Genomic DNA, 6,314 nt, shown 5'->3' on the forward strand with positions numbered 1-6,314 from the left:
GTTATTTTCTCTACCCTATCTCAAAATGAGATCAGTCAATTCAACCGACCTCGTAACCACAAAAAAAATTGAAATTAACCTTTTTTCTTTCTAGAATGACTTCAAATTGTAACATGAAACTACATTTGTTTATCCTAAGTTCGTAACATTATACATCTATTTCTATTAAGTTTTATTGTTTTATGTGCCTCGTGAACCATTTTAATTATATTATTATTATTATTATTACTTATTTTACCTAATCTAGTCTTATATAACTTAAAAAGATCCGTATTTTTAGATTTTAGTTAATTTTATAATAATAAATAAAGTATATATATGAAAAACAAGAAATAAAGTACTTACCTAATCTTTTTTTTTGCTGTCGGGTTTCAAAGAGAGTTAACCCTAATTTTTTATATTATAAATAGTAATGCGCTAATAATTTTTATTTCATTAAATAATGTACCAAAGAATATAGACTAATAACACACAAAAAGTAGACAAATTCAATTACCTCTCAAAATTTTCCTGGCTTTCTAACTTTCTAACAAGAGACGTTACAAATTCATCCAAGCTAGTCGTTAACCTTCCCTCACGAACGAATCTTGTACTGTGAGAGAAACTAACTATGTTCTGTTCAGAATACAATGTTATACAATACATCATTTGATGGATGAAAACTTTGACTTTCTATTGGTTATAGGTAATATATAATGAAATGTAAGAGAGAACTATCAACGAATTGTGAAAGAGAGGATGTGGCAGGGTGGGGTCTGACTTTATAATCGATAGCTCTGTAACCAAACAAAATTTAAGATTATAAAACTTATGGTTTGTCTAAGCAATAACAATTTTATAGAGAGTAATTTACATTTTTGAGGGGTGATAGATAAATTAGGGATGATGACTTGCTAAGACAAAATGTGTCATGTGGGTCACACTAGTGGAAATTCAGGATTTTTTTTTAAATATTACCTTTAAGAACTTAAAACTTGTATGCTATTAAAATATGGATTATTAGCTAAGATTTTATGTTATTCTAATTGGCATAACATAAACAAAAAGTAGTATAATAAAATTTTGTGTTATGCACAGTAAAGGACACCTGGGGTGATAGGGTTAAAGTTGTTTAATTAAATTTTGAATGTAACATAATGACTTATGCAGAAAATTGTTCAAAGGAGCTCCTGTGGATTATTAGTTGGCTGAGTGGGAAAACAAAGTTGCTATTAATGGAATTCATTCACACTAGACTCACTACACTAAAATCACAAGAAGTGTGCCTTATGGATCTGTGTTGGTGTAGTATGCAGGCATTTTGACATTCTTACTTTAATGTAAAATTTGTAAACGTAAAAAATGTATGAAATTTTCACATAATATTTGGTCCACAAAATCAGTTAGTTGACTTCATTCTAGCTGCCTTCATTCCTTTGCTGTCCCCTAGATATACCTGCTCTACAAATGGAAGATATTGCTGTAATGCCACAACAGTGTCCTACAGTGGTAGGATAGATGATATCTAAAGGTTAAAACCTATGCTATGTTGAATGAAAATGACCAGTTATACGGAGAGCACTAACTGTTACAAATAAATCTGACATTTCCTGTTAAGTAAGTTAGCATTTCCTACAGTGAAAATGTATTTCTGATAGATATTTACCTCCTCTCAAAAAATAGCTTTTCTTGACTAGTGCTGCCCTCTACTAGCAAAATGTTTCAACACACACCATTAGCCTTCTACCTCTCACTTATACATAACCACATGTAAATAATTATACAGTAGCTCTCCACCAATAGAAGTGCGACACCACTCCTATCATAACCAGCACCCTCTTCATATCTGCACTTGTTAATCACTTTCAAACTGGCCAAAAGACCACCACTATATATCATCAGAAGTGCAGATGCTAGGTGGGAATATGCGAGGAGGTAAGTATCTATGGGAAATACATTTTCAGTGTAGGAAAATGTTAACTTCTGATGTGATATATTACCTCTTCTCATCAAATAGCTAGAATCCCACATTGAACTGGTGGAGAGCCAATAAAAAAAAATTATCCCCCTTCAGGAAGTGCCCAGAGAGAGACTTGGAAGTGTGGAACCAAAAGAGAAAACATCACACATCAATGGGAGATTACACCACATTTGATCCAGGTATACTCTTCGCTCTTTTATGACAGTGTTGTAAATACGAAGAAAATGCCAGAATATTAGTAGGGTGCAACAGACAGTAGGATAGTTCGACCTCATCCAACACCAGGTATCTGGAATGGGATATCAGATCTGTGGCAGGTAGAGGATCACCTACCTCTTTACCTCGAAACAGGAAATGGTAGGGAAGAAGTGCTTTCATTCCAAAATCTGCCACCACTTGCATGCATTATCAACACAACCACACCAGATCCTCCGGGAACTGACATCCAGCAGATGGTAGGAAGGTGGAATGTCACAGCAATGGATATAGTGCTTCCAGTCCATGGTAGGAGGAGGATATCTGGCTGTACACAAGTGGGAAAATGTGTTACATCCAGCTATAACTAGCACCAGATCTGCCAAGAACAAATATCCAGCAGATAGTATGAAGAGGAACTAAAAACACGGGGTGCATCTCCAGTCCACCTTGACAAGCCGACCCATCCAAGCTGTTTCCCTGAGGAGAAACTGTGTTGACAGGAAAAGATGAAAGCAAAGGAGCTACAAGGAGCCAGTCATCCATGTAGTGATGGAAATGAAGTCTGTGCAAATGAAGAATATGGCAAAGGACTTGACCACCTGACAAAAAACAGTGAGCAAAGGCCATCCAAAAAATGAGAGCCCAGAACTGATATACATATCCCCCATGGGCAAAGTGAAGATAATGATGGGACGCAGAAAAATGAGGATATGAAGGTAAGCATCAGACATGTCGATCGTCATTCAAAGACCTGAAGTAAAAGCCCATCAACGAGATAGGAAAGACACCATGGTGAACTGAAGAGCATTCATATAGATTGGTTCAGATTGGAAAGATCTTTAACAGAATGCCAATCCCCAGACCTCTTGGGGACTTCACAAATATGGGAGTAGAGTCCTGGAAGAGTAGGAACTACTGTTTCTATAGTGCCCTTGAGAAGATCTTGAATTGCCATGGAAAGACACTAGCTGAAAAGAAGTCTCTGAGGAGGAGGACAGATACAGGAAAAAGGTATAGGGAAGGAGATGAATGGATATGAAGGGAAAGTTATTTTGATAAAACCCAAAGAACCTGTGGGTCTGTGATAAATGTCTCCAAAATATCAGGAAACAGAAGCAGTCTGGCCCCTACTGGACACAATCTCACAGGACAGTACCAGTATCAATGGCAGCATGTAGATCGGCAGTGAACAATAGTACACTGTGAAGGAGTGATCCGTGAGGAAAGAACAGGTGGGATACAGGGACAGGAGCTGGGGAAGGTTGCAGCAAATGTGTAGTCAAGGATTCCACTCTCAACTCCAATGAGTTAGTAAGACCCCCAAAACTGTTTGCCTTAAAAAGGGGGACCATGAATAGATCTCACAAAGGAGACACATACGAGTTAAAAGAGCATCCCTACCTAAGATGTCCCAACAACAAAGAAGCCATGTGTGCAGGGACAGAGCAGAGGAGGACAAGCATGCTCACATGGACAGGAGAAGGTCATCTGCTGAAAATCCCTCAGAGGAACAACAGACAGCCTCAGACAAAAGTTGTCTGGAAGAAAGGTAATGTATGAGAGATGTTAAGGTTAGGAGAAGGCAGGATAACTGTGCCTGTGAAAGGTGCACAGAGGTAGCAGGATCCAAAATCCAAGGGAGAGAAGCACTTCAAATTGTTGCTTGTCAAGAAAAGGATTTGCCAAATGATGGTATGCTAATGTGTGAGTCTCAGATGACCCTTGAATACAATTGCTGGGCTATATGATCAGCATGAACCCCGATATTGGGCAAAGGACAAAATATTTGGTGGTATGTGCCTCAGTCAATAGGGAAGGGGACAAGTTGCAAGACATGAACGACAAGGACAAAACATAACATACCTGTGATACTAACTCCAGAAAAGGATAAGAACGATGTGGCACATCCAGTCTGAGAATGAGACTGCACATCAGAGAAAGGGGGGACAAAGGCTATCCACATCCTTATCATCCTGTTCCTGAGAAGAAGAAAAGTGGTTGATATACAGGAGAGCCCTTGGCATGCATGAAGGCGGTCATCTCCAGGTGCACAAGGGCTGAAACTTCCTCAGCCAATAACATTGAACCTGAAGCCATCGTGATATGCTGTTATTGACCTGACTTAAAACTGTGAATTTGTGTTAATTCTCCTGACTGTCAGAACACTCCACAGAAAACATATGAAATTAAATCAACAGGAAGCAATAATGAAACCACACAAAAAAATTTATAAACAAAATAACAATAAAATTCAAACTCAAAATAAAAGATTTTTGTGAAGTTCAAAAATGAAAGCAAAGTTTAAAATTCAAAGGTCAATGAACACAAAATTAAACAAGCAGAAAGCAAAAGTAATGATCTCTGTCATGCCAAATAAAGAAGTGAATATTGGGTTCTAGTGCATAGAGAGAGTCAGCTGCACCAGGAAAGTGTGTCAAACTCTTATTGCAAGAAGGTTGTTGCATGCTACAGTGCAGCTATACCATGTGGAAAACACATGGAGGTATGCAGGAGCACAAAGGCTTGTGGACGAGCAAAAATGTGCACATATAGAGGGCAGTACAAATTGAAAAATGCTATTGTGTCAGAGGAGGTAAGTTATTGTGTCAGAATTTAATGTAAATTATTCACTGTAGCATTAATATTACTAAAACAAAGTCATATTTTTTAGCTTTCAATCTTCACTGTTTATGAAGTCATAAACTAAAAAATAAGACTTGCCACACCCACCTGTCACATCCTCTCTTTCACAATTTGCCAATAATTCTCTCTGATGTTTCATATATTTTATAACCAATACAAAGGCAAAGTTTTAACTTATCAAATGATGCTTAATGCTATGTTGTTTTCAGAACAAAGTATTGTCAATTTGGTAACTCAAATGTAAAAATTAGAAATTTATTTAGTTAGACCAAGTTAGATTAGGTGAAATTATGAAACATAATGATAATAAAAATCCTTCATGAGGTATGCTCACAAGTAGTTTGTGCTTCAAAACAACACGAGCAACACGTTTGGCAAGTATTATTAGTTAGAAACTGATGTATACTGTTACAAGCCTTGAGCTATTTAGGATAAACAACTGTAGTTTTCTGTTACAATCTGCAGCCATTTGAGAAAGAAAAAGGGTAATTTAGATTTATTTTGTATTTTTATGGTAGTTATGAGGCAAGTTAAAAAAGGTAATTTAGATTTATTTTGTATTTTTTATGGTGGTTATGAGGTCAGATAAATTGACTGACTTTGAATAGTTAGGGTACAAAAAAAAAGATAAAATATAAAGTCTTACTGAAAATAAAAATTGATATTTATTTAGGAGGTTTCAGGTGTTATGTAAATAAAATCTAAAAATTTTCAAACAAATAAAAGTATTTTTAATCTTAACATGAAAATCACTTTGCTCTTAGAGCAGTCAACAGTCTGACTCCATATATTCACAGACAAATCTTTAGTAAAAATACTTAATTAAAAAATCTGAATTTTTGTACAAAAGACATGTAATATTTAGTAAAAACTTGCAAAATTTCATAAAGATACATTAAGCACTTTCTTAGTTGTAGTATGTATACCTTCATGTTAATTACAATGTCATGTAAAATGCATAAGCCCATGACCATAGGGTTAAACCCATCCCCTAGATATTACCTGATTAAAAATACTTTTTTTTTGGTTCAAGCTACATAGTATGACAACCCCAACCATCCAAAAAAATTGAAACTTTCATGTCAGTGGGAGTTTAATGTAGGTAGAATATAAAAATCTAGCACTATAGTGACATATCTTTGATAGTTAGAAAGGAAATTATTTTTAAAAACACATTCAAGAATACACAAGATTTGACTTACAATACTGATGTTCAGAAGAACAGTTTATTTAACACTAGAGAATAAGATAAATAAAAAAATTAGGAATTTAAAAACCTGCAACTAGAGGCCATAACAAAAGTAAGGAAACAAGGCTGGAGATACTGTAGACAATATTTACTCAAACTAAAAAAAACCTATTTTGGCTCCTTGCTGTCACCTAAAATTACATTTGGTGAAGTAAAAATAAGAACTTGTAGTTTGTAGTAAATATTAGTCTACAGTGTCTCCCTCGCAGTACCGTACATCGCCTTGGCCGTACAGCAGAATGTATGAGAGGATGTTAAGGTTTA

General features: G+C 35.7%; 1 protein-coding gene across 3 annotated transcripts in view; it reads right to left on the reverse strand.

Moving 5' to 3' along the window:
- The window catches only part of LOC106467074 (39S ribosomal protein L30, mitochondrial-like), a 21,916-nt gene that overhangs the window by 3,599 nt on the left and 12,003 nt on the right, over positions 1-6,314 (reverse strand). The window lies entirely within an intron of this gene.

The sequence above is a fragment of the Limulus polyphemus genome, unplaced genomic scaffold (genome assembly GCF_000517525.1).
Source record: "Limulus polyphemus unplaced genomic scaffold, Limulus_polyphemus-2.1.2 Scaffold2478, whole genome shotgun sequence".
Classification (NCBI taxonomy): Eukaryota; Metazoa; Arthropoda; class Merostomata; order Xiphosura; family Limulidae; genus Limulus; species Limulus polyphemus.